General features: G+C 44.6%; 1 protein-coding gene across 4 annotated transcripts in view; it reads right to left on the bottom strand.

The window, feature by feature from the left end:
- Window positions 1-25,274, bottom strand: part of LOC135394719 (transient receptor potential-gamma protein-like) — a 228,440-nt gene extending 203,166 nt beyond the window's left edge. For all 4 annotated transcript variants that reach the window (XM_064625611.1, XM_064625610.1, XM_064625609.1 and 1 more), the window contains exon 1: window positions 25,182-25,274. The gene's annotated coding sequence lies outside the window, so the exon portion shown is untranslated. The remainder of the gene's footprint in view (window positions 1-25,181) is intronic.
- Between the last annotated feature and the right edge of the window lie 876 nt (window positions 25,275-26,150).

The raw sequence follows: 26,150 nt of genomic DNA on the forward strand, positions 1-26,150 counted from the left end.
CACAAAACAAGCCTCAAGTTGCCTAGCAACAGCCGTGTTACGTTCCGGGTGTTCGTTCCTGATTTATTGACACATTGCGATAATGTATAACGGTACGTTATATAATTATAAATCTTGTGAGAATTAGGTAATCGTTAATCGTATTGTTTGTGTGCCCGAGTTTAATGTGCCTTCTTGTCTACGAGCCGACACTATAAGTAGCCTGTAAAAATGTTGCAGCTACAGCCGCTACACCGCTGTGCGCTTATAATCTTACTTTAAGCTGCATGCAGGACAGAAAGCATTTCGTTCCAACTGTCTCATCGCTTTATTTAAAGGCGCGGCGTGCGACCTTTGTTACGAAGCGCGGGAAACAACAACGTGAAAGGATCGCCTATAACTCATTTGCCTACTCGAGGTACGAGAAAGGTCAACATACAAAAATTCAAAGCAGGTTGGACTCAAATTAAGACTTGGAGCATATGGAGCAGGTGGCAGTATATACACCGTTTTCAAGCCAGCCCCACACCCAACTGTTTTGCGGCCACCACAAGGCAGAGAGGAGGAAAGCACACGCATACCAGGGAAGAAGCACACGGCCCGTACACTTTCCTTCTCTCTGGCTTGTGAGATCAACTGTTTTCAACGTGTTCCTGTACTGCAAGACAGCGTTGCGCTTTCAATATAGTGGCTTCCGCGAGAAAACAGTATATAGTTAGACTATAATTAGAACTATAACTAGAACTGTGACAACCATAGTTAGAAACTATGCAGTAGACCTTATTCAAGTTTGCTAGTGGCGATGGAAACGGCAGCGAAAAATGGTTCGAACCCGGTTCTTCAGCCTTCATAATTCCTGCATATTGTGAAGAGTTGGGGTCTACCTCAGTCGCACTCGTTACTTAAATCTCAATAGGAGCACCGTTGCTTCGTTTTATCGAAAAACCGGCATTAGTCGGTGTCTCATTCTTCCTCATTTGAAAAATTGGGAGGCGTCGGGATTATACGAGCCGTGGTTTCCATTGGTATTGAAGTCGGATCGCCGAATATTCCGCTCCGGAGGGAGGGCCCAGTTTGTCTCACCTTCCTCACTCTGCGAGACACCCTTATTGCTTCCCAAGATGTATCGCGCACAATACGTACCATTCTCTAGATGGGCAATTAAAGAGAGCTAGACTGCTAACGTTCGGCTGGAAGAGGACATAATGGGAACACCCGTTAAACGAAGATAAATTAATTTGCCTTCTTTTTTCCCCTTCTTACCCATCAAAGAATAAATGAGAGAAAGTGTCTCTTTTGAACCGTGCCTCGCATGCACTTAGTGCATGCAGTGTCAAATTGCGCAAAGTTAACCGGGTCAGCACAGTTTTGTTGCAGCAACAGCGACTTAGTGGTCTACTATTAATAACACTTAGATTTCTTATTAAATGGTGTATGATTAATGCGGTTTGACAGAGCAAAATGAAAGCGGGATCAAGTGTTTTTATTGTTCCGAGGAACGAAACAGAAGCGGACCAGATGACCATGAGAGTGCACATTTGGAACCGAATGCTTGGAAACGGGATGCGAGAAGTGTAGGGCGTGTTGGCTGGGACTGAACCGTCCTTGTGTGCCGTCCTTGTCCCTGTGCGTTCTCAATCATGTTCAGCTTCGAAAGGGATTCATTATTCTACTAATCAACTACTCATCATGGTTGTCATCGTTCTCTTTTTGAATTCGTCGAGGCGTGCTGTCGGGGACACAGTTAGCTAAAATCGCCTGTAGTACTTCGCCGTCCCATGTTACCTCTTTTGCGCTTGAAAGTGTTGTGCCGACATTGTATTTGAATGTGGACCATGTGCGGCACGTGTGTATTACTCGAAAGAACTAGTCTCGCAACACCTGGAGATCTGAGATAAGACAAACCACGGAGTGCTGATTTTAGACAGCTGTGTCCCCTGCAGCTCATACGCTCGCATGAGCGGTACACCCCTTGCAGCGTTATAACAGTGAGTTTTAGTATAGCGTACGCTGTCGCCTTTGCGTACGTAAGGGATAGCGTTGGTGGTTCTGCAAACGCGCAATACATAAACAGAGCTTTGCGCATTGCGCAGAACCGCTCCGCTATCCCTTACGTACACAAAGGCGGTAGCGCACAATATACTAAAACTCACTAAAGTTGCCCTCAATCGGCTCAACGAAAACCTAGCACGCACGCTCTGACGGTGATATTGCCGTTCCCGTGTGCCAAAATATATTCCGTGCTATCACCGTGAATCACTTGTGCCTATGCGCGGTATGTATATGTATGCAGGTGGAGAGAGCACAAAAGAAAGCATTGAGAGAGAGAGAGAGAGAGAGAGAGAGATGTTAGTATACGTGTCCTAGACACCGAGGTACGAATGACACGAAACACGTGAAAAGTACAATTTCTAGTGCAACTGAAGTACAATTTCGGCTCGAAATGTCTCCTACATCTATTCCGCAGACACAACAAATTTTCTTACACTGAACACGCAACGTAAAAAAAAAAAAAAAGATTATTTCCTTCTTTTCGTTTCCTTTCTTTCCTTCATCTTCTTTTCCCTCTTTCCGTTTTTGGAATATCAAGCCGGCTCTTTCCCTGGCTAACATTTCTGTTTTTTCTTAATTAACATATACACCCCAGATCGAAGTGCAAGTATACTATGTCGGCAGTCACGTGAAGTTGGTTTTGCCGCATTCTACTTCAATCTGTGGAGAAGCACCCTTTACAGGTCGCGCGGCCCTCGACACGGAGCATACCAAAACGACCACTGTAAAGGGTAATTGAACTTTTTTTTTTTATATATATTCTGTAGTGTAGTACTTCAAAGTGTCTACTCTTTGCGCGTTTGCTCTTTCTTGGCATAATGTTTTCGCATGACAGCCCACCTTTGATTATGATGCAGTGCGAGCTGACACGTTGACACGCTGAACATTTTTATGTGTCAACTTGTCAATGTGTCATAAATCTGCACCCGGTTTCCAACACTCGCGTTCGTGCAAGCCGTCTGGTGCCTTCACGGTGTACTGGCATGTGATACAGGAAAGACAAGTCGACAGCATCTGAAGTATATGCCTAAGTTTCCTTAGAGCATGAGATGGATACAATCGCCGGAATGGTTTCAAGCGACATGACCGAAAGCATATTCCTGTTCCCTGTCACAACGACTATGCCATATAATAATGATATTAGAACGCCATACACAGATACAGAAAAAAAAACTTCCCACTTTTTTTTTTTCTGTCGCTTTTTTATGCCAGGCGCCCAGTGCAGTTGGTGCAAGATTTGGAGATGAAATTATTTTAGTCGTGATACCTGTCTCTACTCTTTCGATTTATCAAGTTTAGTCGAATTTATATTTCGTACTTGTTGGCTCCACCTACGTAATGACACATTTGCGAGAATACTGGACATCCTACTCAATTAACGTTATCCGATATTCGTAATTCATTTTGTGTGTTACTGTTTCTCGGTACATATCATTATGCCTTACTACTTTTCTCAAGATTGCAGCTGCACTCGGACACATTATCCAGTTTTAGCACTGCGTACGCAATCGCTTTGCGTACACTGGTAAATGGCGGGCGCACACTCTGCGTGCGCCGAACCTGACTGCGTTCAGCGCGTGCGCAGTATGAACATATTCTTTCATTGCGTACGCTACAACTAAAATTCTCTATTGTTGGCACTTCCGCATAGCCGCATCAAACACTAATAAACATCGGTGAGTCCCACCAGTTTCAGTACAAGGAATCACTGAAACAGTCGTCTAAACTGCGCCATGTACCGTTCACGAATCACGGGTACCAGGACCTTTACCCCAGTCTTTAATATAGTAAAAAAAAAATATACAATGCCCTACTATCTTAATGCCCGTTACAGTGGAATGCCACACCGGGTTTCACGAAGCACTGCAGCCAATAGCGTTTATAACGCAGCTCACCGATGCCATTCGAACGCAACTCACGTACGCTGAATAGGTGCGAGGGCGAAGCCGTTTGGTTATCTCGGCCCCCCCTTGAAAAGACTTGGAAAGACTTGAAAGCGAAAAAAGAGAACAGACAGTTCAGAAAGATTTGGAGATTGTTTTCAGAACTCAACATATCTGAAATTACGCCGCGAAGATACGGAGCTGTTGTTTTTGTTTCAGTTCAGCGTTCTTGACATAGTATCGCTGCGTGATAGTGCATCTAAATTCCACACTTGACACCACTAACACCAAGCTGAGCAGGTCAGCGTGATATCAGCCCATTCTTTGATTTGCTCGAATAAGAGAAGTATTTTTCTAAATGACAATTCACTCATCTGTCGTGCTCATAATCAGGCAGCAGGACATGTCCGAGAATTCTCCATTTTCTGTCACTCTTTTTGTATGCTTCGTTTGCATTTGAACAGCCGCGGACGCTCAACGGAACGCCGCAATGTCGTATTAGTCTAAGCAATTTCCCCAACTACACGCGTTTTAGGTTTTCGCATTGGTCTTCTAAAATACGTCAGCCAAGGAATGCAAATTTCGTCACTCTTGCGGCAAACAGAATCTTCTTGTACGCAGCATCTTTTCAAACGCTACGAAAATAAAACACTGAAGCGACTCAAGTGAGAAACCAAGACCGTTCCTTTTCAAATCCTTGGGTAAGCGAAAAGTAAGAACTTCATCTTCTGTAAAGGTAAGACGAAAAAACGAAAAAACTAATAACACTTTAAAAACCCGGTTTCCAGCTTACTTGGAAGCGAGATAGGCCGAAACTCTTTACACTTGAAACACCACGCTCGCATCCACTTTTTGTTCGCTTTCTTTTTTCCTTTTTTTTTTTTCGCTTATGGGAATTTCTCTAACATTTGTCTCGTCCCAGTGGAGCAATCCTCGGAACATCCCACGACCAAGCTTCCGTCCTTACTCTATTGGAACGTGGCATTAAAATTGATTTCGTGAGATTACGTCGTCGGCTTTCATAGGAGCAACAAACAAACCCAGGGAGACGGCTTAAAATGGAGGTACGGCCTTTGGTGTGTACAGGATCTTTCGTGACCAAAATAATATTGCCGCTCCCCGGACAGAAGAGCGACCTCTTATGGCTTCCAGCGTAACAACCGGAAGTGAGTCTTTGGCCAAACAGGAAATGAAACTTTTTCTCATCGGGAACAAATTTATCTTCGGGTGGTGGGTATGCAGGGATACAGATATACAAGCGGAGAACACGCTTGCACTGTACATAGAAACGCTTACGGATTGCAATTGCGTAAATCATATAAGGAACCCATACTATTGACCACAGTCCCGTCCCTGTCATGTCTTTCTTCAATTATACGTACAACTGTATTTGTCTTAAATAGATAGCTTAATGGGGCCCACCACCGTGGACAGCAGTCTAGGTCCGTCCATAACAGTTGTGGAGAGAGAAGAGAAGGAAGATGTTACAATGACATCGAAGCGGGTGCAGCCACCGGAAGATTAAATTAGATTGATTTGATTTTAAGAAAAATACAACGGAGATTTGGGCTTCATTAGTGTGAGGCCAGCAACTCCACGTCACTTGTAGCAGTTACTTTCGTGAAAAAGGTTAGAATGTGAATAAGGTCCCATGAAGGGACAGGATTTAAACGCGTTTGGCAGAATACCAAAATATGCTGGTGTGTGTGCTTTTTTTTTTTTTTCTTTAGCTTTAGCAGCGGCTTTAAGCCCTATGGGGTAGCTGGAATCGATGTTGAAGGAGACTATACATCTCAATGTATTTCTTTTCCTTATTTCCAACCTGGAATTGAATTTCGCCGCTTGCAGCGCCATTTTTAAGTAAAAAATTAAACTAAAAAAATCAACGTGTTCTGGATGTTCACTTCAGGAGAAAATGAAGATTGGAGAGGACCGAATGGTGTAAATAGAAACAAGAAGAGGTCGATTCGTCGCGCAACGAATTCTTCTACTCCATGCCACCCATTCCCCCTCCAAACAAAAAAATAAATAGAACGAAATATAGAAGTAAAAAGTTTCCCCGAGAAGTTACCTGAACTCTTACCTTAATTAAGAGAGCTCGTGAGCGTGAGTACGACCACCAAAGACTTTCCGCTGGTGATCAATGACATTAACATGTTCTTGGCCTGCACTTTATTTGCGCAGCATTAATGCAGTAACCTCTACATACTCTGCAGACACGGTTTGGAGATGACCTACTCGTAGTCCCACAGTCACAAACAAATGAACTCAGTCGTCCCACTGCATCAACCCGTGCAACATCAGGTTGTGACGCAACCCGCAAAATGTACGCCCTTCCACCGTTTCACTCCTTAACGTCCATCAGGGGCACCAAAGAGGCATTTGCCCCATGCTTATATCACGACAGAACCTACCATTTGGCACCCCCTAGTATAGATGAGGGTGCAAAAGGAAACACAGTTCTAGGAAATTGGACGGATAGCGCCGCAAGTCCCCACAGAACTGAAATGCCGCTAATTGGAGAGACATTAGGAGGCGCATTCCTCACCAGAAATTCCCGGCTGTACTTCCTGAGTGCCGCAATAATTACGCATAATGAAAGCGAAGTAAGTGAGGAATGGCAGCACCACGAGTTTTTGGCAACTGAGCGCGATATTGGCAAGCACTAAGGAGCTGGGAAATGTACTCTTACGGTGAATTCCTCTGCGGCATTATTCCTCGCTCGGCAATATCATTAGCGTGTCTCCTGCTGTATTTATTCTAAGAACGACGGCTAGTCTTTTTTTTTCCACGCTCGTATTATTTTAATTATTGATGAGATGAGGTAATTAAGTTCGAGTTCGTGTTAAAGGGGTTGCGACGGGCCATCCCTGGCTATCCCAGATCAACGTAAAAGACGGTTCTGTGCACCGATGTGAAACTGTATTGAAAGTTTCACAGCGAAGAGGGTTATAGAAGCGGAGAAAAAGAGCATCCACGAATACCGAAACTCACGCGGCGGGGGGGGGTGGGGTGGGGTGGGGTGTGATGGCAGGATAGGCTCGCCGTTGTTGGCCACACAGAAGTGGCCGCGGCTCTGACATCACAGCCTTCGCCGCCACCAGTGAGGGAGCGCACGAGAAGTCACGCGCTTACGGCTGCCAATGGGAATGGACGCAGCTCTGAGCTCTGTGATGTCTGTCTGACGTCTGACGGTCTGCGTTTTGCTCAGGCGTTTTGCTCGGGTCTTCGAGGGCTTGTATCTCGCTAAGTACGACACGTAAAAGAATAATTCTTTTTTCCTCAGTATTCTGGCGTGCAGTACAACGCTTCCATGATATAATGAACCACATCTATGAAAGTGTCCCAACCCCTTTAAGCGTAAACTGCGGTTCCCTTGAGGCATAAACCGCGAACGACACTCATTGGGGGAGAGTTTTTACATGTTTTTTTTTATCTTGAATATATTTGCGCCAGGAATTTTAATATCCTTTATTTGTGCGCAAGCTGGACAAAGTTCAAATAGACAATGTATTTATAGGATGCACCGAGAGTGACGCGCTTGCTTTCGACTCCAATGCGGCACTAATAACAAGAAAGAACGAAAAAGCAGCAGTAGCAAAATAAATATTGATTGGGTTTCGAAAGACCGGAACGAAACACTGCGTTTTGGAAAGTGACGAGTAAAAATATTGACATTTCCACAGGTCACAGTCATTTTCTCGTGCGCAAGAATGATGAGTGAGGACGCCGTATTCCCTACTCACTCAGTGTCACTCCATGAGACACTCGCTAATGGGAAAGCAGCATCTGGCTATAAGCTGCGCCTTGGTACGCCATTAGAATGGGAGGAATTTGTACGAGTGATAAGGTATTTCAACATACGCCGCCTTGCAAATGTGAATACGCCAGATAAATATTTTCAGACAAGGGAAGTCGCGTGTAGATACCAAGTACTATGAGACAGTAGAGAAAAAGAAACTCCTGGCTCCAGAAAGTACGATGACCATTGACCAATAAGCATGTCGCATCGTTGTAGGCAGCGGCAACTCCGTGAGGTGATGCGAATGCGAAGCAAGCACAAGAAAAAAATGGCGGTGTTTCCGTGAGATAGGCCATTGAAAATGCATGGGGCAAAATTTTGCTCCATTTTTTAATTTTCTTTCTACATGACCATAGCGCTCACAAAAAAATTCCAATAAAACTTCAGACAAATGGCTATCAGTCTTCAAAGTTTGGGGGACGCTAAGCCCAGTCTTCTATTTTTACGATGCCATTGAAATGTGTAACGTTTGCTAGATTAACCCTGTAGTTTGTCCACCAGCTGGTCTGCATCTACGCCATACTCTCAGCTATTACGCACCCACAAATGCATCTGTGAAGTACAGTATAGTGATAGATCCGATTAATTAAACGCAATAGGGCCAAGAAGATGAGCTAGGTTACGCTTGCTAGGACACGTTCTGCGAGCGCTGCAACAAGCCAACTGTTCAGAGATCGTACAAACTCGCGCAAGCCGAAATACGACAATATACGAATCTCCAGATTCCGGAAATACACGGGAAACTGGGATACGATGTATCTGTTTACTACGTGCGTGCAGTTTGAGGATGCATTACACGACGCGAGGACAGGTCGTAAATAAACCTGCTTCGCTTACGTTTCCAACGGATGACAGAATAAAAGTTGCAACGGCGGATTTTGTATTATTCACCCCATACACAAGACACAACAGAGCTCCACAGGTTGTTTGTATCGCGCTGGATACAGTAGCTACAAGACGTCCATAATAGATGAAGTGACGAATGCATTACTCGCCTTATGAATTTTCGTGGTGTTTCACAGTTGCTCGCAGGGTCGCGCCAAGCACTGGTGCATTAGCGAGTTTTAGCACACCGGAGAGCCCCTATACGAAAAAGATACCACAAGAGACGCTGTCAAATCATGGGTCTGCAAAATGATGTCAAACCGTCTCAAATGAATCCTTATATCGTGTTTTTGGAAGCGTTTATCGCGGCTAACAACGGCGAGCCTATCCCGCCATTACCCCTCCCCCCCCACTCGCCCTCTTTACCTCTTTATCGTGATTCTTTTTCTTTTTTTTTTTACTCTGAATAGTTATAGAATATTCAGTGTATTATGCTTCACGCATTGAAAAGCGTACAACGATGAACAGGTACTTATCATACTTGGAATACTTTCTTCCACGCGACTAACATATCAGAAACGCGGCAAGATAACTATACATATAAGGGCAACATATACACGGACTTTTTTTTTTTTGTAAATATCCTTTACAGAATTTTCATAATGAAACTATGAGAGCTACCTAGATGCGGTATTCACAGCTGAGATATGCAGGAAGGCGGATATCCTGTCGGAAAGCGTATGTAACTACTGCACGACTAATTACTTAAAATTCATTAATTAACTTATTAAGTAGATGGCTTTGGGAAAATGCAGCGTAGCAGAATTGGAGCCAGCCATGATTTAAATCCAACCTCTGAAACCATGAAACGCGATATGATTCCAGATATAATTCGGCAAATTTTGCTATGCAAGTTAGCCGAAACCGAAACCATGCACTTCTCGAGCGCAAAAGAAACGACCGGCGTCCGCGTCGGAGGGTCACGTGTTTTGCAGCGATGGCGCTGATTGGACTAGGACAGACAGACAGATTGGAGGTACAGTTTTCCGGCGAGCACGGCAAGCTCTTTCATTAGCTCCACAACCACCATTGTTTTTAGCTCCACAACCACCGGCCCAGATAAGCCGAAGGTCGTGTCGTTTCTGCGCTCGACAAGTTCTGGTTTTGACTCATTTGCAATGGAACCTTGGCGATTGATATCTCAAAGTACGCGCTCGTTTCAAGAATATTCAAAATGGCGGTGGATTGAAATAATGATTGTTGCCAAATCTGCCGTCTCGCATGCTCTCGTAAACGTCTAATTAAAAAGTTAATTAATGATTTCAGGTAATTTGTCCAGTAGCTACATGCGCTTTCCAACGAGGTGTACACCTCGTCGCGCAACTCACCTGTGAAAACCGCATCTAGGTAGCTCTAATATTTTTATTATAAAAATTATGTAACACCCAGTATGTTGCCCTTGTATGTATAAGCCCTTATATGCCTGACCGCCTAACCTGCCTGCAAAAACGGTATCAGAGGTGCTCTCCCTGCTTAAACAAAAAAAAAAAGACGGTAAAGGACAAAAAAAAATTTTATACTTAACATAAGGGCTTATAAGAAGAACAGGGATACACCTAACAGTAGCTCTCCGTGGAAAAACATGCCTCGAGACAATTTTTTAAAGATTTAAACCCTTTGATGATGAAATAGTAAAAGCGGTAGTAAAATGGTCTCTTATATGAAGTGGACATGAATGGGTTTACCTTTTGGTGAAATTTTCGTCGTCGACGTTTCCGACGTCGTGTGACCGTAAGTCCGGTTTCAAGATGACACGTCACACAGGTTTTCGATACCTACATTGAGTTCCAACTGCGTCAATCTTACATTTAAACCGAAAACCACTAAAATCATTGTTCAATTTTGCCTTGGAAAGAGAAAATAAAATTTAGGCTTTCCTTCAATTCTGGTTTGCCAAAAAGATAGGTTTATATTTTTCAGTTTTTGTTTCCGGTTCCTTTCAACACCCTAAACTTATACTTTCCTTCTTTTCGTAATACCAAACAACAACAACAGATAAATGAATGATGACGAATGGGAAAATTCGCCACATGAGATGCGACCCACTACCCCAAGGCACAGTGAACAGAATGAGATATGACATGATGATGCGACGATGAACGACGCTGAAGTGAGTGGTACAGATGGTCAGCGTAGTCGGTAAGTCAACATTAGGGTCGGCGAGAACATCAACAAAACGCTAGGCAAAGACACGTTATATCAAAATCGTTAACAATATATTCATAAACTTGAATGCCGCGATGCATGCTTAAACCCGTCATGACGCAAACATTAGGCCCCGAAGTTTTGCCATGGGGTCATAAAGAACCGTGCAGTGCCAGTCTGCATTCTAAACAACTAGTACAACAGCGTTCCAAACCACAAATGCTGCCGCCGTTTTCTCTTTTGATCTAAGTTACAGCAATATTTGCTATCAGGGCTGTAATTTATGAGCGGAATCTGCTTCACCAGCCGTGCGTGTCGCTTGTGTCTGGTCATAAATCGTCACCTTTGTTTACAAACAATGGCACAATTCATCACATAAAAACAAAGCAAAGAACTGGTTCATTATGGAGGAGAATAGAAGCAAAAATGCAGGAGTCAGCAAAAATGTGTATTCAACCGTTCTCTACATCCATTTAAAGTTACTCTTGGCTTTACCGTCCTACATATAAATATTCTTCTTTTTTTCATCCCCATATCATCGTCATCATGTATTTCTCTCTCTCTCTCTTCTTTTTTTATTTTTTTATTTTTTTTAGCAATGCTCGTTATGCGCATTTGTCTTTAGCGATGAAACGTGTATTGAGCGTGTATCGATGCAACATCGTGCCCATTCATATCTAAATTTCGATGGCAGTCGCTTCGTTGGACTGTAGTCTCGTGCAGTAACTAAGTTAGAAGTAACTGTAATTAATTATTTGTTGCAGTAACTACTTACTTTTCTGCAAAAGCAACTAGCTATCGCAGTGGGTTAAAGTGACTGTAAAATGCATCTATAACTAAGTTACTCGGATATTGCGATATTTTCCATGCTTCAGCTCCCGGTTAGCGTCGCTTTGTCCCGGCTTTAAGTGCGCTGCCGTTTTCCCCTAATCAGGAATCCCACGAACTTTGTCGTCTCGTACGCAGCCAGGACCGCCTAACACTAAAGAGTTTTAGCACATCGTACCGTATCGCCTTTGCGTACGTAAGGGATAGCGTTGATTGTTCTGCGCACCCCCATAACAGAAAGAGAGCTTCGCGCAGTGCGCAGAATCACCGGCGCGATCTTTTACGTACGCTATCGACTTTGCCGTACAATGTACTAACACTCTCTACTAACTCCCACCGTGCTGTTAGGGCCCATGGAAAATATTTGTATGACAAGGGCATAACTATACTATAGGACATTACAAGTACTACAAGAATTCTTTAGAGTTACGTTTCCTCAGCATTTTTCTTTAGAATGTAACTGTAAAGTAAGAAAGTTACTTTAACGTGCTAACTGTATGGCTGTAACTATAATCACATTTCGAGAACAGTAACTGTAACTGAGTTGCTATTTTTGGAAACTAACTGCAACTTAGTTACTTTTTTTGAAGTAACTCGCCCATGACTGGGCTGTAGTGCCGGAGGTACATACACTCAGCTACGTCAGGCAAGGTTAAGGGCTTTCAGAGTTTATTCTTTTCGAAAATATATGGAGTTTTTCGGTGCTTACCGTGCTCTAACTGACCGGTCGCAGCTGTATAGAAATGTGATTGCACTCCAATAGTTTAGTTGTGTGGTGCAGAACCGGAGTACTGGATAGACCTGTCAGGGAAGTGTTATTGTAACTTTCTGAAGCTAGACTTTGTGATCCTATACGGGGGGCCAGCAATCCGCGATAAAAATCGAAATGGAGTTCCGTCCGTCAGTCGTAGGAGGGGGGTCCTGTTAATTTATCGGATAGATTGATTTGGAAAAGATAAAAAGAGATGTTAGTCCCGAGCCACTCCGGACTGACTACTCCAGGACGCGATATTCAGAAAAGGGAGGGGAACTACACAAATCTATACACTTTGATAGCATTTATCGGATACTTATGCCCTCTATCGAAGATACTCGAATAAATCCGAATAGCGCAATGTTTTATCGGCGCGTGTTTTTCAGAAAAATTCGAAAACCCCGGAGCATGTACATAACGCAAAGGGATACAAATGGACCGACAGCCAAATGCACTTTCATCTAACATGTTCACCACTACCTAAGACTAAGATACACTGCTTACAACTATGCCAGTTCTCGTAATCATCAGATTCACTAAAGAGCAAAAACCAAAGCGCAAGGCTGCCAGATAATTGATTTTCGATTGAGCCATTATAGATAGGTAGAAGTCACGTTACCATTCCTTTTTGCAAAACAGACCTTCCTGTAAGTTACAATGCGTAACGTTCGCGTTTCGTACAGTAACTCATGTCAAGTTGATAGTAAGGCGGGGAAAAGGCAAGGTATAACCACCTTCTGCGGAAGCAATCAGAGCTTCTGGCTTTTAACGATCCCAGTGATGGCCCTTGCAAGGTAATGCGCGCCTAGAACGACAAAGCGAACAAATGAATAGCACGGAGAAGCCCTGCGTGTTACGCACTAGGGGGTTACTTCGGTCTTCGCTTACACTTGTAGAGCCGCAACAATGTGCTGAAACGTACTATATTACATAAACCACAGTATTGAATGAAATTAATATATAGCAACACTGAAGACGTATGGCATGGTATGGTATGGTATGGTATTGTATTGCATGCTATGGTATGGTGTGGTGTGGTGTGGTGTGGTGTGGTGTGGTGTGGTGTGGTGTGGTGTCGTAGCGTACTGTATGAGGGAAAAACGGCGGTAATAAATGTACTGAAGTATGACCAGTACCAGTACTTCAGTTCCTGGACGTGACAACTTTACGTTTTTTATGACACGTAGTATCTCGTACATAGTAAAAATAAAAAACACACACACAAAAAAAGGAAAAGCATACCTTCACCACGTAACGCTCAGGACGATATCTTTAGGACTTCTGATTTCAAGAGAGGGTGGTGGGCAAGACACAGTGTTCATTAACATAAATTCAAACATGGTTCCCACTCGGTTTTGAAGAAATGGTCGAGGGTCGTCCAAGGACCGTCTACGAGACTGCCGTCGTTATGCTCGCGATGCAGAACACGGGACGGCCAAGCCATGAATGCTTCATTAAAATATTTATAAGCTACATGTATCACACAACGGGATGCACGTGGACTGCGCAATAGCACTCCTGAATGTTAAAGATCACAGGATAGAAAGGAAGGCTGACGAATACAACGAAGGGTGCCGATCATTTCTCACACTTCTGGCTTCCACTATACTGATTGCAATACGATGTGACAGTTTAGCGTCTGCGCATGGGAGAGGGCAAAGTTTGAAGAAACCACGTGACAAAGTGTCTGTCCACTCACAAGGCAGCAATAAGAGAGTATTCATAGACTTGCGTGGGTCTACAGAAGAAACCTCACCTTGAAATGTTACCCTCCCCCCCCCCCCCCGCTTAAGAGAGGGACCAATGAGGTCGCTCCACGGACAACAGGGGAAAGTGGGAACTGGGGATCTGCGTAGAAAGCTGACGTTCATCATCATTCACCATCTTCTCCCCCTCAAGCAATGGGATAGGGTGCTGCCTCAGCTGCAAAACATCTCACTACATCACCATTACTTATTGTTGTTGTTGTTGTTGTTGTTGTTGACCTACTTGTCCTTGGTTCATGGAGCTCCCCTGCGCATCAGTGCCGGGCTCTGCGCTCCCTTTTTGCTTTCGTGCAAGCTAGTGGCCTCCTCGAAGCGCTCTAAACAGAACTCCGTCCTGCTCCGTCACGCTTACCATTAATTTATCCTCTCCTATTAACCTCTTTGAAATCGGGTAGGGTCCCGTGGCTACAACGGGGAAACATCCCATGTCATCACTTTTCCATCATCACTTTTCCATCATTTTTTGTTGTTGTAGTTGACCTACTTGCATGGCGTATTGCAATGAGAGCCAACTCCAGTTGTCCAGCATGATCATCCAAGGATACAATCGGCTCTGTGCAAATGGTCACGTTCTTTCTCTGCAATTGATTCCCGGACATGTGGGCCTATCCGGTAACTCGCGCACAGATGCGGCTGCACAACGTGCTGCAGAAGTTTGGACTCATGCCACTGTACATCTGCCCCTTACTGTTTCTGCCTGCCGTATGTTCTACACCGCCGGTGTGCTGCTCGTGCCCAAGCGTTCAGAGCTGAGGCTGCCGCATACAACAGTCACCTGCAATCAATCGACCCCTGAGCGGACGTCTTTGTTACGTGTCGCTGCACTCGTCACGAGAAGTCGCTCCTTCACCACCTCCGTCTAAACGTCGCCCGCACACCGCTCCATCTGTTCAAAATGGGTCAATCGATCACTCCCCTCTGCACTAGCTGTGGCGTAGTGGGTGATATTCCCCTCTGCATCCTACGCTGCAGGCAACACCTTCTGCACCGTGAAGGCCCTCTGTCGTCGTCTATCCCAACTTGGCTACGGCACTATAACACTGGCTACCTTACGGGGTTCCGTTCTTCAGCCGACCCAGTGGGCAGTCACCACGGCGCTCCTCCGCTTTCTCCACGCTACGAACCTAGCCAATGCCTTGTGATTGTGTGACCGTGTGTGTGATTTTTCAGTTTTAGTTTTGTGTGTTTTTGTTCTTCCTTTTTCTTGTCTTTCCTATTCTTCTTTTTCTTTTCATTTCTTCTTTTTTTGTAGAATTGCAAGCCGACATCTCTTCTTCTTCTCTCTTCTCTCTTCTCTCTCATTCTTGCTGACCTTTCCTTTCTGTTTTTCTTGATAAACATATCCCCCCTTCAGTTGCTCCAAAACGATGGTTCTGACCCCGGATAGTGTTTGCACTGCAGCTCCGCGAGGTTAAGAAAAACATGCACAATCAAGGGTTTTCTAGTGTATTGTGGAAAAGTTCGGGGCTTTCCCGACCTTAAAAATAGTACGAGTATTTTCGAGTTCCAGGGTATCCAGGAACCAGTGTGAACGATGTGCGGAGTGTAGCAAGAGGACGTATCCCTCCATTTTGAAACCAAAGCAGTAGAGAGAAAGATGACACTCCTATTACGACGGTCTCGAACCGCGTTGTGCGGTGAAGCTGTCTCTTAAGGGTGCACCTTGTTGTGGAAAATGCATTAAGTGTACCACGTACGCCGCAAGAATCGGTCCGAAGGGGTTGCAGAACTGCCACTCGCCACATCAGTATGTAACGACACGTGTAGTAATGTTTCGTGGACAATAGACAATGTAGGACATTTTATCCTTCACTGTGAGGCGGATCGGTACATGTTCTCCAAATGGGATAAAGTATCACCAGCCGCTATGAAACACCCCAATATGACAGTAATTAAAACACAGTGTTGCTGCTGTTCCACGCAGCGCTCCATATGTTTCGACGCTTGATCAGAGCGAACGTTTCTCCAGTTGCCACAGTTGTGGCCAAGAAAGACAGGAGGAGAACATTGTTACAACAAGGAAACAGCTCCCTATTGTGTCCTAAATAGTCCAATCAGACGGACTAAAGGAATCTCGGAAGAGCTACCCAAGGGAGACGGAGCGACCAACAAAGAGGAAAGAAACAAAAATAATGGAACCAACCAATAGGAAGCTGTGAGTTCCCGCGCGCAAAACATTTGCGCCAGGGGTTCCTTTTATCCCTTTCTGCTGCGTAGCATGGCTCTTTCGTTTATTTGTGTATGGTTTTAATTTTGTCTTAACATGCTTTGCGTGGTACTACTAAACCTACTACATGAAAGCTCGCGTAAAGAAGGCTTCATTAAAGGAGGCTTCACTGTTGTGTTTCCTGCATATCGGTACTGTTCTGGACGCTGGCTGTTCTCTGCGTTTCCCTCTCATTTTGATGATATGATATTCGCAGTGTGACAAAATTTGGACAAACACTGCGAATTTCGTGCTATCATTCATGCTATCGTCAAAAGGAGAGGGAAGTAAATAAAACAGCCATCGTCCAGAACAGTAACGATATACTGGAAACCGAATAGTGAAGCCGTCTTTAATACACACATGTTTTAATATACGCAATAACATACGCAACATACGCAATAGTTAACAAAAACTGATCACGTATACTGTGCACAGCGTTACGTGACTTGTAGCAACCTGAATAGCGTTCCGCTGCACACCTGGAGGAGACTGGCCAGGAGGAAAAGAGCCTGAGACCGGCCAGAGGTAAGGAACCATACTGGGTCACCTATTAATCAAAGCTTGACGCGCCTTCTCATCTTCCGTACCACCACGTCGCTGGCGTGCTTATGCTGTATTGCTTGGAGTTGGATATGAACGTGTGTGTAATCTGAAGAATTGAACACCAGGCCTGTTTCGTGAGTCAGTTCTAAAATACGCCTGACTGACACCTCAGCCAGGAAAATACAGAAAAGTGCTCACAACGTTTCCGTGCGGTGGCCGCCACTTTACTAGTTTCGGCTTCGCTACGCGTAATACCTTATTCCTCCAACAGAGATGTCACAGCCTTTATTTTATTTTTTATCTTTTGCGTACACGGTATCATGACCCGCAGTTCATGACGTAGAGGGCATAGATTACTCGTTACAAATTTTACCCAACTGTATACAGTGAAGGTAAAGTAAGACATATTGCGTGATAGCTAAGCTCCGACTCCCATTCATTAGGATTATACCTTGGAGCTGTCCCGTCTCCTGGATTAGAGGATAGTTGGCGTGGTAAGCGAAGCCGTAAATCATTTTTTGGCCAAATGGTACACACAAGATATAACGCACCCTTACATATCCAGAAACGTTATTAATTAATCCTGATGTGCGTGTTAATGCTCTTCTATATGAGCCTCCACCTAACAGCGTTCTAATTCCCAGCATTCCGAGCAGACTTTACTGTGACCGCCGACTTGCAGACAACTACGCAGTACCCTTACCACTGCTCTTCAAAGCTCCAATTCCATTCACTATCACCGGGCGGCGCAGATGCACACTTTAAAAAGTCAGTAAAAAGTGTTGTTCTATAATCTGTCATTGTTATTAAGTTAGGACAGCCAGTACACAAATATCCAAATAAAAGAAATTTTCAGTCAAAATCGGGGTACATATTCCCCGTTCGCTTTCGCTTCTCCGTGCGCGCTTTGCTACATTTCTTCCACTTCAAAGATTTTGCTCGGCACCTGTGTCTTAATATCACTGAAGCGATAAACTTTAATTAGAAACTCTGCACGCTATACTGAACCGTGTCGAGCGTGTTCATTACAAAACTGGAGAATCCTAAAGCGTGCGAAGCTCACAGACTGTGATGAACAAGTAGCCGGTGCGCTAATTAATTAATTTACTTTCTCTCTGGGCATAATTAAAGTGCTGGGTATTGAGCACGAGAATATAATTATTCGTCAGATTTCGAGTGAACTGTCTCCAACACGGAAATGGTATACAGTGAACCCTCGTTATTATGACCATGGTCGTTCCCGAAAATTTTGGTCATAATGCGGAATTGTCATATTAACGGGTGGCATTTGCAGAGGTTTCACTAACTTGTTCCCCAGGAGTATGGTCGTAAAGCGTGTATGTCAGATTATCGGGGGTCGTATTGACGAGGGTTCACTATACGTTTGTACGCCTCCCAAACCTTCTGCAAAGAAGAGATCAGGTCCCCCCTCAAGTCCTCCGAGCCCATTTTCATGCTCTGGTAGACGAGAAGTTTTCTACGTTTACGGCAGCATATACTGATGGCGCATCCCGAAACAACAAGTCCGCCTCAGCCTTCGTCATTCCATCCGAAGGCGTCGTGCACGGAAGACGCCTTTCACATCCAACCTCCTCCACAGCTGCGGAACTCTATGCCATCCTTTTCCTTCTACAACACATCGCTGATTTTCCACCCCGGGAATGGGCAGTCTTTACAGACTCCAAATCTGCACTTCAAGCAATTGAAACTTCCGGCATACGAGGCCCATCCGCACCCCTAGTCACCGACGTGTTAATGGCTTACCACACTATCTACGCCGCAGGCCACAGGCTCGTTCTCCAGTGGGTTCCAGCCCATTGTGGGGTCGTGGGGAACGAGCAGGCCGACAGCGCCGCAGAAGCAGCACTATCGTCTCGGAACCGGACCCGTATTGTTCTGCTCAGAGGAGACCGCCGTTCAATTCTGCGACGTCTAGTGACACCCCTGGCTTCCCGCCAACGGACAACCGACATTCTTCCCCCCTCTATGTTGAACAGAGTTGATCCCATGCTCGCTTTCCGCATGCCACGAAACACATCTCGTCAGGATGCTGCATTAATCCACCGCATGCGCCTCGATGTGGCCTTTACAGCTCAGTGGCTTTACCGCTTGAGACAAATTGATTCTCCCACCTGTTGCCACTGTGGTGCTCTTGAGGATCTGGAGCACATTCTTCTTCATTGCCCTCACTACGAACCTTCCCGAATCACACTCTCCGAGTCTCTTCGTCAGCTGGACTCTGGCCCTTTCTCCCTACCCAAATTGCTTGGTCCCTGGCCCAATCCAGCCCAGCAACGCTCTGCGCTCAAAGCTCTTCTGACATTTCTGGACACCATCGGACTTCGATCGTTATGGTAAAGGGGCTCGTTATTTTATTCCCCCCATTCCACCAAGCACTGGGGTAGAGTATCGCCTGTTGCGATGAAACTCCCCACTCTCCAAGACCGAAAATAAAGTTGTTGTTGTTGGTTCACTATACACAAAGGAAGTCGACATTATGCAGCCGCCAAGAGGAAATCAGTCTAACGTTTGTACTATACAAAAAAAAAAGCACCGAAGAAAGAAAGAAAGAAAGAAGAATAAGGTATATGGAGTCGCCTTCCCATTATACAGAGGAACAGATAAAACTTACCACTCTCATCCCGATGAACAGGATGAGGCTTTCCTTCTCGTAATTGACTCGAAGCCTGCACAGTAAGCTCAGGTCTGATACAAACTAGGTAAATCGCTGGCCAACCGTATAAGGTTGCTACCAGCATAAGTTGTCAGCGCAGTTGCGCTCTTTATAGGCGGAGTGAAACGGAAAGTCGTAGAAATTAATGCTCGAAATATCCTATAAGCCATTCGACATACATGTCCGGAAGTCAGTCCCTGATAGCACAGTTTATCCGATGAACGTCGGACAGAGGCCGAACTTATCGGGAGACAGTGCCGCCGATATTCTGCCGATATCATTTTTGTAACATCTGGCAACATCACACGGATGTCGGCAGCGTACATCAGGCAGATGTCGCTTTGAGATGTCGTGCTTACATCGGCGATGAGTCTGATGGGCCCTATATGTTTCCGAACCGTTTTGGGCCAATGTTCGCATCCATTTCCGCGCTAATATCCTCCCCGGTACGCAGGCTGATATTTCTTCTTGCTGCTGTATCGTAAGTTGCGGGTAAACGTATATGTTACATATGTTTTTGAATGGTTCACTGCGCAAAGGTATGGAGTGAAGACTATAAGCTCACTAATAAAGGTAAGTGGTTATAAACATTCGCTCCCCCACAGCTTGTGAGCATGCGACAGAGGCTTACAACTAAGTCGCTAAGACTGTTAATCAGCCACCGATAGTGTAGAACGTATTGTGGATAGCTCTCGAAAGGAAAATACTCCTAAAATACAAACATGCCGCACAACGCGTGCATCGAAGACGACACTAACACGCGGAACACGAAATATTTATTCCTGTTACCTGGGCAGGACCTAAATAATATTTAAGTAGACTGCAACCTGCAAAACAGCTGGGATCAACTTATCAACTGGGTTCCTCTCCATAGACTGATTTCCTTCCTATTCCTTAATTGCTCTGCCACACAAGTTTTTTTTTTTCATATCCACATCGTAAATATGAAAACAAATTGAACTGAATTGAAAGTTACCTCAGAGCAGCACCAATTCCAAAAATTCATAGCCCTCGTTCAATTCCCCGATTTCGTCCGTTGTCTTCTTCCGACTTCTTTCCCCTCTTTTACACCTTCCCAGAAAACACAGGCTACAAAAAAAGAAAAAAAGAAGAGAGAAATCGATCGATAACTCGTTACGTTTTTCTTCGCGTCTACTAAATGAACTTACAAAAGCCCATCGCGGGACCAAGAAACACTTTGATGCCGCCTCCTCTCAAGGCAACGTGGCATCTGCGTCCACTATCAATCCTCTCCGCCCCTGTTGTCAAACCCTTTTTCACGCGCCTTATATTATAGTTCCGCAGTAGCGTTAATCGAATCTCATAAGTAAGAGTACTTACTCAAGTAAAAACATAAAATTGCACAACGAAAAAGTCGTTAAAAAATGGCGAACGATAACTCTATTATTCGGGCGCGGCACGACAAAAACCTCTTAATTCCTCAGCCGCGTGAAAAGAAAGAACGAAAATAATATGAAAGAAATTCGACGCGGTGCAGCGTGGCATCTTTTCTATTGTATATTATTATTTTTTCCGAAATTGCTGTTTCTGTTCATTTTTTTTTCCTTTCTCGCGCTGCTTTTGTCAGCTCGTGACAGCTGGGCCGCGAAAAGATCAGAGAATTCGCGCAGAGTCTGATATTGTAATACGAAACCTCCTGGAGCAGAAAAATTAATTTGAAGTCACACGATGCCTCGAGTTTCTACTGTCTCACTGGCACAGCCAAAACGCCCTAATATTTAAGGTGGAATTGGCGGAGTTGCAGAAAGAATGTTTCTGTTAAAACTGTTCAATGTATTTCACCGTTCCACAAGGATAACGCAGAATTATTTATGCCACATTTATTCATGTTGTGTCGTATGACATGTAATACAGGTAACAAAAACACGCAAGTGTACAAAAATATGCACACTTGCCGTTGAACGGACGGCCCTAGATTTTATGTATGACTATAGGACAACGGGGAAAATATGCGCGAAAACGATATCTGACACGATAGCGATATCTATTCGGTTCCCTGAGCTGAAATTTGGATGCACTGCTCGGGGTTTCTTTGCCCATCAATGGTCCGAAGAAAAGTGATTTCACCACCATTTCCCCATCGAGATGTGTACCCGAAGGATACCCAAGGCTTTGCTGCATACCAAATTTGCATGAAAACGATCACTCCGGCCACTCCAATTGATTTCTGTTTTGCCCAAACCATGCAGACTACCTGCTGACTGCAGCACCGCCGCAACCCGTGACATCACGCGCACAAATTGGTCTATAAGCTGCAAAAGTACTGCAGATCATTTAGCTGTGGAATCCACGGCCTGTGCCCGTTCCGTATATCCGAAAAATCTGACTTAAAGTTCACTGAATTAGTTTTTATGAAGCGTATTTTTAGCTATAATTCCTACTACAACCGTCTTCAAAGTAAATACAAAAATCAGAACTGAGTAGGATCCCTGGTTTGCTAGATTTTCAACAATGGGATTATAAAATCTTGAAATAGAGCCCCGTGGCAAATCCGTCTTATCCCCAAGTGCTATCAACTAGAGTAATTATACTTACGCTGTGGTGGAACGCACTATACAAAGACAAACGATGCCTATTGATGAACAAAAGAATTTGCTGCGAACATAGTGCGAAACTAAGCGCGCTGCTCGTCATAAATTTTAACACCCGCAATAGTGCACACTATGAGAACTACGGAATCAGCAAGCTAAGCTACCAATCACCTGCCAACAAAGTTTCGACAGCACAGTTGACATTGAGACAGTGACACTCACACTGAGACAGTACCAATATTCGGTCTTACAGCGCAGTGGCGTTATCGCTCGAGACAAGGTGACTCTCCCCAATGCAGTCACTGCGGTGCTGTAGAAGTTCTAGAGCACGTTCTTCTCCATTGCCCACACTACCAACCTTCCCGAACCGTACTCTCTGAATACCTTAACGAGCTGGACTCTCGCCCCCCCCCCCCCTCTCTCACAAAATTGCTTGGTCCCTGGCCACATCCAGCCCACCAATGCTCTGCCCTCAAAGCTCTCTTCACCTTTCTGGACACCATGGGACTTCGATCCTTATTGTGAAGCAGCTCATTATTTCATTCCCCGCATCACCATCAGCAATGGGGTAGAGTATCGCCCCTGGCGATGGAACTCCCCATTCATCATCTCGCAATGAAGCTGTTGTTGTTGAGACAGTGCAAAAGCTTTCTTCGATAATCAACAAAATGCGGAGCATCAGCTCCGCATTTTGTTGAATAGGCCCATACTGAAGGGGCACCCGTTGCAATATTGGAAATTGGAGGCTCTATCCTGGCATGCAACACTCAGTCAGGAATGAGAAAAAGTCGCTGAAAGAATTTATCCTTTCATATTTCAACGTTTTTGGTCTACAACCTATAGAACCCGATCAGCGATATTACCTCACAAAGTCATGCGCACGAGTTTTCAAAAATACAACGCCTGACAAGTATTCGAGCATCGTAACCACCAAAATAAGACTAACGTAAGTATATACCACCACAATAATTCACATGCAGGTCGAACGAACAAATTACCTGACCGCAAAATGTGCGATTCTGTATGCGCATATTAACAAGACGTTTTCCGGTGAGGCACGAGCACTCTGTAAGAGAGGATCCCGCAGTCAATAAGTTGATATCCATCATCTCGAAAACTCGATTCCTTCAGTGCCGCGAGCTATTCCTCACATTCGAAGCCTCGCTATTTGCCTCCAAGATTTATTACGACTTCTTTATTTATTTATTTTTTTGTATCTCAATTTATATTCTCAGAAGGCCCGGAGCAACGCAATCTAAATGTTCAACGACAGACTGAAGCTAAAATTTAATTACAACTGCAATATTTCCAGTAGTGTCGGAAGCCGAAATGAGAACAAGGAAAGCGCGCAGACGGATATTTTTTATCCGTCTGTGTCTCGAGATGGTATTCATTTCCCAACCTGAAAAAAGATGTGAGGCAGAAATGCGATTTGGCACACGATTTATAGTTATGCTTGGCTACCACTTTCGGCGACTCGCAATAACGCATTAGAAAGGACAGGTCAACACCCACCTCAACCCACACCTCTTGATTACCGGTCAAGTGCACTAACCAATGTGCGTGTTCCAATACAGTAGCTGTAATGGTTAACGCCCCCTCCCTGTAATCACGAGGTGTGTGCATTCGATTCCTGTTGCTGGGAATAGCAATGCTAACCTTTCCCTTCTTTTTTTTTTCTACCAGCTTTTAAACATATCCCCCCTTCCCCCATGCTACTGTCTGACTTTTTCGACGGCTACCATATTTCTAGCTCTCATGTTCATAGACAACCATGAACCTTTTGTTGCGTTTGTCAGTTTGCGTTCCATCGTGACATGTATAGCACTTTCCGCACTCAATCCATCACACACTTTCACGCACTTCAAACTGCGGCAATATTGCAGACTGCATATTTGTTCGCGAGATACTGAGGCAATGTCGGGAGCGCAGACGCCCCAGAATATTGAAAAGAGGAATAGAGTAGGCTAGTGGGTTGGTTCGTGCATGAGCTATTGCTTTTTTTCAAGTAAAATTCATGGACCTCTTCGATATGACGCTGACGAAAGAAAGCTGTTGCGGAGCTACAGCAGTTTTGCTCGAAACAGAGTAAGCAATCTCCCGCAAAATTCGCGGCGACGTCAATCCTTCAACTTCATTATTTGTAGGTCTACAGGCTCTTTTTCTTCTCCAAAACGATAACTGTGCGGACCGTAAGCTGCCTGTTTATTTTACTGCGATGGTGAAGCGCAGCATTTCACAGACGAACTAAGCCAACGAAATCGACTTAACCAAACGCGAACTCGTCCAACTCCTTACCAGCTGCAAGGCTAAAAGCATGACCTACTATACTATACTAGAGACCTGGACATGCGCAATGCTCCCAGCACCGGGGTAGTAGTTCCTGCAATCGCCGCTTGGCTATGGGATTTGGCGCTAGCTCGCACAATTCGTTACCACATGACTTGTCGAAACCGCGGCGATGAATGGTGGGCTGTGTTGACAACGACGAAGCAGTCTGAGAGAGATAATATCGCGTGCTTAGCAACAGCCTGTGTATCCCTGCGTAGCAGACTAAAGGCGGTGGCAAGGGTGATTCCCTCTCCCCAATAATGCTATATGGCGCTTGCAGCGGTCACTAACGTAACTAACCCGTGACCCGTCTCTCCCATAGGGGATCGCCAGCTGTCCAGGTCTCTAGTATAGAGTAGGTCGTGGCTAAAAGCGTGCATCAAAGCATCCACTCAATGGTGGTGGTTACTCCAAGCTCGTGGTGCAGACTGGAAGGTGTTGGGTTCGAATCCTAGCACCGGTTGTGCTGTCTGAGATTTTTACTTGGGTTTTCCGGCAAACTCTCTAGACGGATGGCAACACAGTTCCCCCTGAAGTCTGGCCAGAAAGCTCTCTTTCTCTCCTTCCTGCTGTCAACTCTTCATTTGTCCACGTCTGTACGGCGCTCATAGCCACAGTAACAAGTAACCAAAAAAATCTAGTCTACATCTACGGCACCGCTTTCGAACACAGGTCAGCAATTCTGAATGGAAATGATGCTACAAAAGCAAGCAGCAGACTCTGCACACACTGACGGCCATATCATGCTCAAAATCTAAAGGAATAAAGTTCAACCAACCTGTATTTTGAAACATCGGCGTCGTCCTACACGTTCGGTTCGCTTGACGGTACTGTGTTCACAAAGCAACTAAAAGCATTGAAACCAAACGGACGTTTCTGTTATCGCCACATCATAGACGCTGTAACGCGTGCGAAGATTTCCCGTTTGTTATCAGTTGTGTGAAAAAAATCACGTGACCATGTGCATGCGGAAAGACCGGAAAAAAGAAGAAATAGGGCGATGGTTACGTATCATTGTGAAGCAAAGACTCCATCCGATAAGAAGTGAGCGATACGTAATGAGACAGCAATTTTTGGCTTTACTCAATGTAGGGGCTGACTGACTTTTCATGTGAAAATAAATAGGTCCCCCCCCTCCCTCTGGAGAACGCAAGTGATGATCCATCGGCTGAAAGTACAAAATGGTCGATTTGCATGTTAAAGGGTAAACGTGGGTCAGAAGTGCTTCCCCGACAAACCTTTCGAACCACTGCCCAAGTTAGTTTTCTATTAGTTTTTTTTAACCATTACTCACATGGTAAGCATCAACGGGACGGTGAGAATAACTTATTATACTAACACTTATAACTAATGACATCCTCAGGAACAAACCATGAACGTAAATTTTGTGATTGTGGTGTCATATGTGATCATGAAAGAATGCAATTATACTTCAGCGGGTAGAGTTTATTCTCATATTGCATATAACATATCACATCATATAACATATACAAATGATATTACGAGCCATTTTGGACTTTTTTTCGCCCTGGTCTCCCTCACAGAGGTGTAAATAAATCAATGAATAAATATTATTAAGGCATTATGGCAGGGGTCGTCACCCTCTTGTCTGTTTTTTTATTATATTCTTACACCACAGAAACTCATAATGAGACCGAAGAGTGCACTCTAGATTAAGCTAACTAGACCGAAATTAGATAGCGTGAACTAAGGGTGAGCAGGCAAGCGAGCTGGTGAAGGTTCGACG

Source organism: Ornithodoros turicata, chromosome 5, assembly GCF_037126465.1.
Source record: "Ornithodoros turicata isolate Travis chromosome 5, ASM3712646v1, whole genome shotgun sequence".
Lineage (NCBI taxonomy): Eukaryota > Metazoa > Arthropoda > Arachnida > Ixodida > Argasidae > Ornithodoros > Ornithodoros turicata.